Raw genomic sequence first — 15,080 nt, forward strand, 5'->3', positions numbered from 1 at the left:
TAGACATCCTTGGTTAAAATTTTCCAGATTCATAACTGTACTAAGAAGCTGTATCAATGCTGTTATGATTCAACCTAGGGCACATCAATATTATACTGGTTATGGCTACACTGCTGAAATACAGAGTGCCAGAAAGTGACTGTAAACACTGAACCCCAGTTGCTTTTTCATTCCTTGTCTCTGTTCTGGGGACTGCTTCAGCTAACCATCACCAAAGCGAAGACTGCTCCAAGTTTGACTCTTGGCAGCCTGCAACACTATGTCAGCACTCCCGGATGTGTCCCATGCCAGAGGCATGTCATGCACATCCTTGATTTTGTGCTCCAAACACTGCTCTGGAGGACTGCTACGTACCCCACATAGATGTTATCTGAGACAGTTTTCATAGAAAAAGCATGCAAAGTATTAGGTCTCTGCTAGAGCCAGAGAGGCAACACAGACCCAGATGAGATTCAGGGCCAAATGCTTTGCAGTGGGGATGTGGCCAGTCTACTTGGGAGATGCCTAGCTTAAGCCCTCTTGAAGCAATGAAGGTGCTGATCAGTCCTTCAGAATTCAGCTGTGCCTTGGCTGTGACACTTTTGCTTAGCAGTATAGCCACAGTTGCTAGCATGGGCACAACAATGTGCTAAGACGTTTGAATGCCTTTTAAACTGGAGTTGCTTCAGATCTGTCCAGAAGAGAAGATGAACAGAGGAATTCATAGCTGTGAGTATCCTTATGTCCAAGTTACCATGGACAAGGCTGTAGTGTCTGCTATTATTTTGTTCCCTAATGATTCCTGTTGTAAGACCGTGTTTTCAGTTGTTGATAACTTTGCCAGATTATTCAGGATGAAGTTTTACATGCCAATATCCTGAAGATTTCAGCCAATGTGGTTACATTATGATACCCATTTTCCAAAAATCTTGTGTTATTGTCTTTGAAAAGTTACTGCTCCTATCTGCTTTGAAAAGAGGAAATTGTGGGTGTGGGATAGAGTGGAAAGACTTATTTCAGTGAAAGAACAATGTCTTAGGAGGACATAGATATAAACAAAAACTGTCTGCCTGCAAAGTAAGATTTCTGATCACTAGGGGAGTAAATTTCTGAAACAGCATTCAGACAGGGTCAACTACTGAATCATTTTGTATTTATACAGTGTTATCCAAATAATTATAAATTATTGCATTTCTGCAAAGAATCATTATATGATTGCTTATAATAGGAGAGGTGATTAAGTGGTTCAGGACAGCCCTTCTAAGAGTTTGTTTGTATTTTCTAGTCCCTTCTTCTGTATTAAGGTAGTTCACCTTTGGAGCTGCACAATTTCATCCGTACTTGGGCCTTAGTAATTTAATTATTCTAGTAAAATAATCACTCCCCAAGCCAAAAGTTTTTCTCGTCTTACTTTAAAATGTAGACTTAGCTGGAAAATTCTTCTTTTTTCTTCTGGTCATTTCTATTTAAAGAAAGAAAGATGACAGAGAACCTTAGTTAAGCTTTTACGTTTTTACAGTTTTAAATTAAGACAACAACTTTGCATTCCATTGTGTGAACATCAGCAAACACTGTGTTTTCTTTGCAACTCAGATTTTGAAAGGGTATTAACTTGTTGTGGGACTGGTTTTTGAGAAATAGTCTTCCAGCCATGATGTATGCTGTTTAATCAAGTTCAAGGAGCTCAGGATCATATATTCAAATCTCTCTGAATAAAAAGAGAAACATTAACGAGTGTTTCAATCAATTCCATGCCTTACATTTATGCAAATGAAAGAAAAATAGAAGGGCTAACTTTCTTTCCCCACCTTGTCTAGAATAATACCATATGCTAATACAGTTGTTTGGGGGCAACTCCTTTTAACTATTCACCCCTGTTTTGAACTCTGTAACGGTTTCCTTTCAGCATTAGGATGATTAACTGGGAGAGATCAGAGAGGTCTTTTAAGGTCAGCTGAATGATATTTCTCTTAGTTTGTCCTTCTGACTGGCCTTAGGCTTATTGGTCTCCAGCAAGCAGGATCACGTCACCCTGAGCTCTGTAACACTGATGCACTAGTCCCATTCTGTGCCGCACCTTTATACATTCAAAAGTTGATGCTGATACTGCCACTTCAAAGGCTCCATTTCGCTTCAGGGGATTCTATCTTTAAAGAATCCAACATCAGTGGGAGGATTTTCACGTCATGTCACATCCCACGTTTGAAGTTTCTTGTTAATAGGGGTCGCCTTTGAAGACTTCCCAGTCCTGAGAGGTTCTTCTCCCAGTTCTTCTTGTTGTAGGGATGTCTCTCTGAAGATCTTTTTAGCATCCCTCCAGAGGATTTTCTATGTTTAGGAACATCCCTGAAGAACTTCTTATCGTTTAGGCCTGGACCTTTAGAAGAGTTTTGATGTCCTTTAGCAGGTCCCTGCTTGTGGGCCAAATCATGCAGCCTCTACTCAGTGTTGAGTTCAGTGTAACTACTCACCTGAGTAAGATGAACATGAGCTGGCCAAGGATATTTATGAGCAGATTTCATCCCTATCCCATTACACAAGTTTATTTATGGAGAAAATAGCATATATCTATTGCAAAAATTAAGTCATGCTGCTTGCTATAACTGGCATTTTAATTAGTCTTTTTGAAATCAGAAACTGACCCCATGCTTAAATCCTGTACCTTTTGGGAGGGAAGTTGCATCAATTTCTTTTTCTTTTGATTTCTTTCAGTGTTGCACTTACTTGCCCAGACTGGAAAATACCATGTGCATGCCCTTTAGCACTGAAGGCCTTATTGGGAAAAAAAAGTACCAGAAAATTTATTAAAAGGCCTCTTCTCATGAGATTTGGAGACCCAAGAGGTTCATATCAGAAACCAAACTATTGAGCACTTGCCTGAACCAAGAATCTGAGCTTTTTGAGTTTTTCACATCACTAAGTCAATAAAAGCCTTTTTCAGATGAATTTCAAAATATTGGTGTGTGATTTTAGATTCTACTCTGTCTCTTAGAACCTTACATTTTTGGTGGATAAACTTAAAACAAGTCTTTTAAAAAAATTGTTGCTGAAATTTTTGGACATGAATCTGAGAAAAGGGAGTGTACAGTCAAGAGGAAAAACTTAAAAGGTAGTGGGGAGCAAGGCTGTGGAAACAAGAAAAACTAAACCTTTCTTTTAGGCAGTGGGTCTTTATCTTCACGTTGGATTCAGCCTTTCAAACTGGAGGGGTCTCCCTTGAGATGCCAAACGTGGAAGTTTTTATGTGAAAGTTTATTCTAAAATACAGATTAGTCTAAAATCCTGCATTATTGACATGCCATAAAATGGGTATAATAACTGATATTATACAATTAAAGTACATACATTTGAATAGACTTTCATTTTAAAACAAGTTCTGCTTTTACAGAGAGAATTTTATGTAGTTACTGAATAGAGTACAAAGTAATAGATTATATGCTACCACTAAAACTTCTACTGGCTTGTCAAGAAGGTCTTTTTTTTCCTTTTAGAAGTTCTATAAAGAGTTATTTTTCTTCAAGATTTTGTGGTGTTTTGTTTCAACAAACATAAGATGCTTTGAAGAAGAAAACAGAATAAGATGCTTCACTTAGTAGTATAGTGGTGTCTGGTTGTAGTATCCTGGAAAAATTGTTCCTGGCAAAGAAGGATATTAAAAAAAAAAACAAAAAAGCACTTACCACTTTAAATAAGAATTGGATAAAAGCAACATAAACATTTTGATTACCATATTATGTTATGTTTTGAAATAATTAAAATATCAAAATTTTTCCAGTTGTCATGCTTAAACAAAATACTTGCTTTTACAAAGCTACATTTTTCCATGGAAAGTTGTTTCCTTAAAGGATTCCAGGAAAGTCTAATCATGCTACTTCCTGAGAATAAAAAAGCCCTTAGGTTGATCATCATATGGTTGCTAAGCTGACCTGTACTTAAGCTCTTTTAACCTCTTGAGAGTCAGGCTTGTATTAAAATATGACTCTCCATTTTGCTTGGGTTTGTTTAATATCTACCATTTAAATTCTCAGATACAACTTTCTAGCTCTCCTTTCAAAGATATTAATGTTTTCTTCAGTAATGTCAAATGCTAACTAAAAATCAATGCGATTCTTTTCTCGTCTAACTCCTTCTGAAATCAAGACTCTCCTATTTGGAAATTACTCCCATTCATATTGTATGCAGTAAATGAAGTTTCCGCTCGTAATGAGAGATTACTGTGATAAATATCAAACATGGCTTTGAATGAAATGCATAGCCATACAAGGCATAATTAGTAGGAGATACCATCTTGAATAATGTCAGAATCATTTCTGAAGCTAAGAAGGAGGAGATAATTTGGAGAAGAAATAGCTAGTTGAAAAGAAAAACAAAAAAAACCCCAAACCCAAGAATGACTCCTCACAGTGTTATCTCAAGCAGAAAAAACTTCTTGTTTAAGGGCCTATTAATCATAGTGCAAAATGCTGCTCTATTTACATAATTGAACAGCAGAATATAAAATTTGGCAGAGGTAAAACATACATTAATTAGGCAGCTCTTGTAAGTGGCAAAGAGCTTCTCTATTTTCCCTAAGATTTTTAGTAAGAACCCAGTAATCTCACGTCGGATTGTGGATGTTTTGTCAGAATTAGCTGGTGCTTGAATCCCTGTTTCTTATCTGCGTCATGCCCTTAATAATGCATGTCCTAGCATGCACAGCTAGGCTTTGCCAGGCCCTGAAGATGAGCGCCGAGAAGCTCTTGCCTCTTAGAAGATGTGGGTTGCATCTTCCTGGAGTTTAGCATGTGCCCGCGATGATTTAAGTGCCCCAGGAGCGAGAACAGTGCCGGCCTCAGAGACTGGCCACGTTCCCGGGCAGCGCGGCAGTTCCCGGGGAGCAGACCGTGCCTGGCACTGGGATCGCAGCAGAGCCCTCCTGCAGCCTGCTTTGGGTTTTATTTGCTTGTGTTTTATTTCAAGCAGCTTCATAACAAATCCCAGGGCGTTGTAATTGCTGCTCTTCTGCACGCCACGGCCACGTGGCACCCCGCGGTAAGGGAGCCGACCCAGCCGTGGTCCCTGCTCCCCAAGCAGTGAGCCCCTGCCCTGACTTGAGCCGGGAACAGGGGGACCTCTTGGTAAAGGTCAATCAGCAAAACAAATATTTCGTGCAGATATCTGCATGCTTTTTTTCCTTTTGGGGAAGTAAGTGAAGCTATCCTAAGATGAATAGTAACGTGTTTTCATTTTAGTTCCTTTGAAGACATTGAAATTAGTATATTGAGTTACCTAATGAAAGATTAGAAGCAAGTAATGACTCTCAGCTATTGTTTCTTGCTGGGACAAACATCACTGCATTGTTTATGGTTCACTGTTGTTTTGAAGGTTATCTCAGTGATCACAAAGGCAAAAGATTGTTCTCTTTCTTTCTCTTAAGAAATCAAAGGTTTAGATTTTGGATTACAGACAAAATGGCATTATCTGGAAAAGTAACACGCTGCCAAATTGCTTTAAGTTAACACAAATCCTTTACTGGCCAACACCACCAGAATAAATGTTAGTCCAGGGACAGGATCATGCATTTTTCATACCAATTCCATGGCTAATTCTTTCAGACTTATTTCTTAAATTATCCTGAGCTTTGGCTGTAATTTCATTACCATCAATGGGCAACTACTGTAAAAACAATAATTATGGGTTATAAACAGTTCAGATAAAGAGCCAGAATGTTAATATTCATCAAAAATAGAAAAGGAAAGGTTTCATATTAGAGAAAAAGTGCAAACCATTTCTTCTCATTGGTAGGTGGTTATATTATAGTTTTAGAAAAATAATTTTACAAGAATTAGGTATCAGTTTATCTTATATATTTGCATTCCATACATGATTCAATGTCTAATATTTGCAGTTCAATTGTGTTTTAAAATACACTGTCTAGTGAAAAGTTGCTCTCTGTCAGGGTCAAGTAGTAATTTTTTGAACCACTGATAATTTAAACCTTCAAGTTGATTACAAAAATATCAGCAATAGAAGTTCTGTCCACCATAATTACAGTATTTGGGTAGAGGCCACAATATATTCCTTGCTTGGGCAGATGGACTGACACAAGATAAATATTATTAGTCCGTCATTTATTTAAGGTAAACGCTTATCACCTTCTTGTTTCACCGATAGAAAGAAATCTGGGGATGAATATGGATTGCAGACTGCTGTGCTATATTGGCAGAGAATAATCATGGAGGCTCCTTAAATCAGAATTCTATGCAGGTATATGACAAACTTTCCTTTTGTAAGTTTCTGGGCACAACATTTATATCTGTATAAACAATATAATGCTTTTTTTTGCAAGTATTCATTTACGTTTTCATTGATCTTCTTTCACCAGCGTGATACATACAAATATTTTGGAGATAAACGATGATGCAGATATACTTCTCCTGGGATCCAAGCCAGCTCTGCACAGTGCTGCACTGTATGGTATAACACCTAAACATCCCACTCGAGGTCTGTTAGATGTGGGGTACACAGAAATATTCTTTCTCATCAGGGTGTGCCAAGTACCTGGTAAGGGGAATGTGGAGGAAAACTGAAAAAAGTGAGGAGCAGACATGAGGTGACAAGAATGCAGTTGTCTGTGCACATCTGGAATAGGTTCAGTTTCACCCCAGATTTTTCACTGCTTTGTTGTTGTCCACAATTGTCTTAATTGCTTTGCAGGACAAACAAAATAGAATCCAGCTCCTGAAGAGCATCATAATCTCAGAATAGATGAAAAAGCATTAAAAGATGGGAGAAAGATATACAACATACCAGCAAATCCACAGAGGTGACACAAAGCTGGTTCTGACTATGATACTGTGAATTTTTTGTTTTCAGTAAGACTGTATTCTCTTACAGCATTTTCCATTTAACAATATTAACATACCTTTTCATTGTAAAAGAACTGAGTTTAGGATCATCTGAATACTTCTCCCAACTTGAAAAACTGATTACCGATGAGGCAGTTCTTTAAGGTGACACAGAAAATCCATGACAGATTGGTAATAATCCTAGGACAAAGGTATTCCCCATCTCCTTCCTATGCTCTCTTCCTGTCAGTGAGAATAAACCATGATATCTACGTATATTTCCAATACCTCTAAGTAACACCTCAAACTTTTTTTAAAGAAAAAACAATAAAAACAAGAAAATAATGATATATTTGTGCATACAAAGTCTCATATAGCCCACAAAAACATCCATGCAGGTAAATACAACCTACTTGAAAGTTCACTCTCCTACCAGCATGCACTACTTGAGGGCTCTTCCTTGAGAATGGATAATAACAAATCCTCCCAAAAATCACATCGTGCATACATATATTAAAACTATTCAACTATGAGCAGAAAAAAGCACTGACTACACTGGACAAGGAAGTGCACAACAAGTATTAATTAACAAGGAGAGGATCCATTATGTGTCTGCTCATTGCTGGGTGCAATACTACAAACATAGACGCAGAAAGGAGGTCTTGCTGTCTCAGAGACCTGAGATGACTCTCTCACAGCCAGAGAACGTATCTTTCATGCTTGATGTTTTCCAGCTGGTGCAAATATTGTACAAAGTAATGTATTTTTTGAGCCAGGGTGTTTTTTGTTTTTGTTATGTGGAGCACATGCAGCATTGCAGGCGGAGTCTCTGCAGTGCTCTGTTGTTGCTACAGTGTGGAGCTTCACGCTGTGTGCTTGGTCTCTGTAATTCTTCCCTTACACTCCATTTCTGGTTAATAAATGAAGCACAATGTTGTTTCCATTTTGTGCTGGGTGTGCCGCCTGCCTCTTTCTGTACTAATCACAGAAGCGGTAGGGAGCTGGGGAATGCATGGTGGGCTGTCAGCTGCAGAAACGCTGATCAGTTGTTGGTCATACGTCAGCCTTTCCGCTGCAATGCCAGGAACTTTCATCTGCCACATCCTGGGTCCTGGAGGACCATGCTCTGGGCAGTGCTTCAGGAACCCGTCTGCCAGGTGGCACCAGCAACACATCAGCAAGGCTCAATGGGCTCCTCTTCCAGCAAGGAAGTGTCACCAGCCTGCCCCTGCATCCAGAAAACTGTGAAAAGGAAGGGCACGGGGGAGGCTTTTAAGAGGAACAGCTTCCATCTCTGCTGGTGTATAAGGAAATGATGAAGCTGGTATATTGGTGTCAATCTGAAACGGGCCAGTAAAATAGGTTTGGGGGGAGTGTAAGTGTTTACACACATGATGCCTCACCTGATGTAGCCTCAGAACTTCTGACAATCATCAGTTTGGGGACCTGCCAGTGCTGGAGATTGCATCTTGAACATCATATGGTAAAAAGCTGTTTATCTTCCATTAATCTGTCTCCTTCTCTCCAAATCCATTCATATTTTTGGCCTCTGTAACATCCTGTGACAGCAAGTTCTGCAGTTTAATTTTGAGTCATACTAAAAGGTACTTTGAGTAAATTTGTTGCCTGATAATTTCACTACACCTCCAAGTTTGCACCTTTCCCATACCATTCATGGATTTCCAGTATCTCCTTTCTTGCCATTTTTTCATTGCGTTTCCCCACCTGCTCGTCTGCTTTCCAAACAGAGGTTTTGTGGAAGCTTTTTGATACACAAAATCATGCCTGTTGCCCTTCTTTGTATCTTTGCTGTTTGCAGATGTGTGGCAGGGCCACGTGCCATATTTAGGATGTGTTAACACTGTGAATTTATTCAGTGACACAAGGAGAGAACATTTTCTGTCTCATTCCCTGTGCTTTTCATGATGATTCTTAATGTTTCATTTGCCCTTTCAACTGCTGCAGGACATTGAACTGATGTTTTAAAAAAGCTTGTCCTCAAAGACTTTCAGATCTCTTCCCTGAGCATGTAAAGCAAAGGAAGTCACAACAATAGAGTAAAGGACAGAGCGATAATTTGTTAAAAAACACCACAACAGTGAGTCACCAGTGTATGCATACAAATAAGCTAAGCACTTGCTCCTGTTTTTTCCACCTGTAGCTTTTTGCCATTTCCCCACAGAATGTCTCCTGACCAAATGCTTCTTTTGCGAATGCTTTTTTCTCCTTTGGCTCTCCACTGCCCCGAAATCACAGCTTGTGTGCCCTGGCCAATGAAGCCACTGTGTACACTTGGACAAGTCCTGGTCAAGTCTGAGCCCTAAGGCTAGACAGGTTGCCCCAGTAATGCCAGTTTCTGGTGTCTTCAGCCTTCTTAGCTGCTTACAGAAACTGCACCTCTTGCAAAGCTTGACTGGCATCACAGCCATGTGTCTACCAAAGTTTGTTTCCACTCTCTCAATCCAATATAGAAATTAAGGATCCTCTTGCAGGGATTTTACAGCAGGGATTAGCTCCTCCCTAGACACCCCTCCTCTTTTATCCCAGCCTGCCCTACCCCACAGTAAGTGAAAAAGGCTGATGGTTAAACTCACGATCCATATTGGCTATGTCTGTGGGCCTGAGCAAGTGCCTCTCAGCATGCTTCAAGCCTGGGTCCTAAGCACACAGATCGAGGATCTGTTGGATATCACCTGTGTATTGAAATCAGAACACGGGAAACAAGGGGTAAGGAAGACAGGTCTGGTTCATACTCCAGTCTGGCCCTGATATAAGGGTGAGATGTAGGTGGTGTGTGAATTCAGATTAGAAAGTCTCCCCAGATTGCTATTGAGTCCTTGTTTATTGCCTACTAAAATTATGATACGGTTTGATTTCATTATCTGTATCATCAAAGCTTGAAAGGATTTTAACCAAAATAGGCCTACATCAGCCTACAAAGTGCCATCCATGCAAATGAAGTAGTTTATTCTCACCTTTTCTCTCGTTTCTCAGGTAGCAGAAGAAGTCTTTCCCCCATGAGTTTCAGCAGGGCTATAGCTCTATAAACTGAACCTTACAAATTGTATTGAACCTTAATTAATAATAGCATTTCAGTATACTTTGCAAATATGCACTAGTTCAGCCTCCCAGTAATTCAGATGGGTGAAGGGAGAGAAACACACAAGCCCTTTAATAAATATGCTTGTTCTAACACAACTGTAAATAGAGGTATCATTAGCAGAATTTAGCAGGTTTGTTTTCAATATTTTGTTTTCAAGGCTGTGTTATTAAATAATGCCTTAATACAGGCTCAAAACAGCTAACACTAGAGGCTTGCAATTCAAGCCTGCAGGCTTGTCTCACATAATGTTTCCTGGGACATGCATGGGGAGTCCCCCCTGCAAAACTGTGCATAATCTTCTGCCTGTCTAAACAATTCTTGCGAGCTGGGTGACAGATGCACCCCCCTCTAAAATGATGTGGTTGCAGACAGAAGGTGGCATATATTGCATTGTGGTATTGAGGACAGTCTGCCATAGGAAATACCGGGCTTTGATTTACTGGCATAAATATGGACTATTCCTTTGTGTTCTGAGAGTGGAAACCAAACAAAATACTGTGTGAAGCAAGCGACACATCAAAACCTGCTGTGTCTGCTGGCTATGATGGTGCTGCTCAGAGCTGAACCACTTGGCCTCTCTTTCCCCTACTGTTACTTGTACCACTCAAGTAAAGATGCTGCCTGCTGGGTCTAAAATTAATTTATGCACTCAAACGAGCAGAGGAGATGTGCTTCAATGCCATAAAAACAGAGGCAAGACTTCAAAAAGGAGTCTAAAAATAAAAGTTGATTTTGTGATTAACCAAAACATCCTCTGTCCTCAGTGTAGCTAGAAATAAATGTTGCGTCCATCCTCCTGATAGGACAAAATTTGGAAGCACACTGTGCAAGTGTGCTGGAAGAACACTGTGCAAAAATTCAGCACATCATTGGCTCTATTTAGGTGGCTAGCTCCCACTGAAATCAATGGGGATAAGTCGTGTAAATATCACTCAAGATCAGGGCCACTGAAGCAAAACAATCTTAAGAAGCCATTCACCGAATCTTTAAAGTTAGGTTTTCTATTAGAGTTAAGCTGTAACTAATGCTCCGTTACACTGGCCTGTTGCAATCCTTGGAGAACTTTTTAAGTACTCACTTAGGGAAAGAGCTGCTGAATTCCAGCATGCAGTGAGCATTTGGGCAGTTCTTGCTTTTGTCCCTGGAATCTTGAGTAAATCGTTCAGTCTGTTTTGTCTCTGTTCCCATCTGCAAAGTGGGAAAAAGTGCTATAGAGAAAGGCGCTTGGGACTGCTCAGACACTGTGATGATTATGACAACGAAGAAGAGACGTTTAAAGCATCCACATGAACAGGAGCTAGATGCTATAGGGGAGACAAGCATGGCATTCATCTCTAGGTGATATCTATATAGCGGCCCTTCCCATTTCCACCCTGCCGCTCCTTCAGACTGGAAATTTAACTCAGGAATTTTTGTTGTCTTCTACTGCTGTTCTTTTCAAGTTTATGACCCTGTTCCTGAGGAATTAATTAAAATAAATCTGATTGCAATGTAAATATTTTAACTCAAGGCCACTCAACATACTGACAGGCAGATTCCCTTATTCTGAGTCTCAGTTTACACCTCTTCCCAAAACACCATGTATCTCCAGCTACTGCTAGAGGTCCTCTAATTTATTAATTTCTGAGGAGCAAGCCAGGTTGGGGGCAGAGACAGTGAGGGAGAATATAGATTTTTATTGAACTGCCTTGTCTTTTAACCTGGGATGTCTGCTTATAATGTTAGTTATTCTGTGCAGGACTGGGGGAAATACTTACAGGGCTCTGATATTGATATGCTATGATATACTTACAAACATGTGAAGAATGGTCAAGTCTCACACCCAAAAGCAGACCTCACTCACTCAGCTGACTCCCACCTCTTCCACTATGTGACCTGATGCATAAGTATCATGTCTCACACCAGAAAAAGACCATTGCAAGCTTTCTGTATTTACAGTGTGCCTGAAATCTGTCACTCCTGTAGTGTCCTACAGAAGATGAACTTTACCATCTCTTCCAGACAAACATACACCTCTGTCCTCATAGCACGCCTTGCCTGATCTCATCCAGTATCTCTCTGAGGTTTGCAAAATGTGGACTCAGAGAAACAAGCTGAAAATTTCATGCTGTCTCTGCTTATGCACTGAGGTCTCTTCTATAGTTGCTTCTGTATAAATATGGGAATTCAAAACAAGTGTTGCAAGCCAGGTTCCAGCCTGCATGCCTGGACCTGCTGATACCGACTGCTATTTAGCTAGCAGCACTAATCAATCAGGCTTCAGCAGTGGACAGAAAGTATTTTCAGCCAACAGGCTCAGCCATAAAATCTAAAACTCAGCAAGAGCTGCTTATAAAGAGTATGAAACAAAGTAGTGAAAATTAATCCTGTGTATCTGTGGGGGGTTTTAGGTTAGATCCTTTTTCAAGATAGAAAAGAAAGGTCTATTTCTGCAGCACTGACAAGTGTTTTTCACTTTGACTTATCACCACAACTTGTAAACGATTTTGGAGGAAAAAATGAAAGGTGAAAGAAAGAAAAAATCACTGCCACTGCCTTCTCTTCTTTCTCCTTGCTGGAGGTTTCTGCAGCCTCGGTTAGATCATGGCAGCACAAAGAGCTGATTTGGCATTTGGCATAAATAAGGTGACAAAATCTTGGCAAGGGCAAACAAGCAGCAAGGAGAGGGAGAGGGGCTGTGGGGAGCATCCTCAAATAGATCAGCTGCTGATGAAGCAGATTTCTATTCTGCTGGCAACTGATCCAGTTAGGAGATTCCTGCCCACTCCTGCCTCCTCAGAAAAGGTTGCTACCACCTCCTCTGTGCTGGATGCCAACGAGCTCTCCAAGCTCTCCATGTAGCTACCCCTAGTTGTGCAAGTGGGGAACTGGAGGGAGAGCGGGACTAGGGAAGGTAGGACAATGGTAGGGAATGATGAACTTCCTACCACAAGAAAGGTGATTCACCAACAGCACTAGTTCTTATTAATGGGGAAGGACCAGCTGACAAAACTGGCCTTACTTGTATGAGCAGGAGCTGGGATCCATCATCAGGGTGGCCATAAATGCTGTGTTTCATAGCCTTTTCTGGAACACGTTCAAAAGTACAAAGTCAGTGACATTAGCTGTGTAGGGAATTGGATGGGCAGTAAAGATGGGCCAGCAAAAGAGTGCTCAGGAAATTGACTTTAGCCTGGCTGTACTTCTCCCGGAGCCTCCAGGAATCTCAGCAGGACAGAGCTTTATGGGAGTATCAGCAAAGGCAGATTATGTCCCTCAAAATAATTGGTGTTTATTTAATAGCTTCCAAGTGAATTTCAGATTCAGCTGCATGCTATATTAAACGTAAAATAGGTGCTAATGCAAAGGAAGGAGAAAGCAGACACACGTGTAGCTATGTCAGCATTTTCTAACCTTTTGAAATCTTTTGCAGTAGATGTCTAATGCTGGCAGTGTCCAGGAGAGAAAGGGAAGGAGGTTGCAGAGAAAAAGGGATGCTTGTCATTAGCATTGGCTTTTCTATCAGCATCAGCAGTGGCTGAAGTGTTTATGTTATCCTACGAAAGGACAGGGATCAAAGACTGAGGGAACCATTTGAGGGAAAAGAAAGTTAGCTATGAGTTATAACCCCTTTCCCATCCTTAGAGGATTTTGATTAGGTTGCTGTCTGACAAGCCTGAAGGAAAGGCCTCTGTTGTTCCTCTCAGCCTTATGGTTTTGTGCCAGGTTTCTGGTCACATTTATAATGATTTGTCCCTAGCAGGACAGAAAAATGTCCTATTTTTAGCAAACACAGAAATCTAACATATGGCCTGCAGTCTATCATCCTGAGCCCTGGATGCCACATTACATAAACTGAGCAGGGTTATTCAGGATCACTGCCTGAATGGGAAGACCTCCAAGGACAACCTCTGCGATGTCAGTGTTTTGATAGGTAATGTTCTCTTCTCTAAGTCCAAGCGACATCTTGCTCAATGAGAGCAAAATCCTTCAGGTGAAGCAAAACCCAAGGTCCTCACTACTTTGGTCAGGTTTTCAATTGCTCAGTGTCTGTAAGTAAGGCTAAGATTTTTCAAAAGCGTGCCTCTGCCGCCTCAGATTATGGTATGCTATGGCCAGATCTTCCAAAACACTGGTTATCCAGTATGTGCATTTCTTTTGAAAATCTAGTCAGTTGGGACCTTATGGTAAATTCTTTGGCAAACCTGACTCTCAGTGATATGAGATGTTCTAGTAAGAGCAGTGATGTAGACTGTAAAATGATCTGTGTTTATAAGGGCTTTAATTGTAATCCACCCTTGAACCTTTGTCATTCTCTATTACTTCCTGAATATCTTACCCAGAACACAAGGGCAGTGAAAATCCATTGGTTCTTACTGCTGTAAAATTGGAGCATTGTCATGCAGAAACACAGAAACGTGTGTATTTTGACCTGATTGCTTAACTGCATGGATCTAGCAGAGCAAGTCATAATGATGTGGGTGTTAGGTAAGACCTGTAGGTGGCATTGCTGTGACCTCTTCAAGAGCTAAAGAGTGGTGAATAGATTGAATGTATTCAGCTTAACCTGTTTCAAATTAGTGTTCAGCTCCGGATCTAGATGCCTTTGACCCAATAGTTTTCCTGCTAGATCCAATTGTCCATAATTCACCAACCCATGGTGGCTGGATGTGACACTAGACCAGTTACTTCTGACTGTATTATTGTCCATAGACCTTCTGGGTGGCATCTGTTTGTCCAAGATAAGGCCACATGAACTCAGCTGGTAGTTTAGATATTTCAGGGACCCTTTTTAGATGCTGGAGTGATGCCTCAGGCCATCTTTTCCCAAAATTAACCTATTCCTAAAATAGATATTATATGAATTTTGCTCTAGAAGGGAGTACTGATTATGAAAGTAGTCTGTGATGACTAGTCTGGGTGAAAATGTCTGCAGTGCAATGACTGAATGAGGTAAATCTCATTTCCTTGACATATTAGCCCTGCAAACTGCCTGAGTTTTGAGCATCTTGAGATATTTATGCAATGAAAACTCCCCAAGCACAACCTAATTTGTAGAGAATGATAAATATATAATCATAAATATTTGTTAAGAATTTCTGCATTCTTAAGAGAGAAGTAACATATGGAGCAGAATATTTTTTTTAATCTTTCTTTTCTTTCCAGCATGTTCCCCTGTTTCAGTGTTGGGG

The 15,080-nt window shown here is 40.3% G+C and overlaps 1 long non-coding RNA gene across 1 annotated transcript; it reads left to right on the forward strand.

Annotated features, from left to right (window-relative positions):
- The first annotated feature begins 349 nt into the window (after positions 1-349).
- On the forward strand, positions 350-7,806 carry LOC112989174 (uncharacterized). Its single transcript, XR_003260749.2, has 3 exons — positions 350-708; positions 6,133-6,225; positions 6,344-7,806. It is a non-coding gene; the product is annotated as an uncharacterized LOC112989174 (long non-coding RNA).
- The last annotated feature ends 7,274 nt before the right edge of the window (positions 7,807-15,080 follow it).

The sequence above is a fragment of the Dromaius novaehollandiae genome, chromosome 2 (genome assembly GCF_036370855.1).
Source record: "Dromaius novaehollandiae isolate bDroNov1 chromosome 2, bDroNov1.hap1, whole genome shotgun sequence".
NCBI lineage: Eukaryota > Metazoa > Chordata > Aves > Casuariiformes > Dromaiidae > Dromaius > Dromaius novaehollandiae.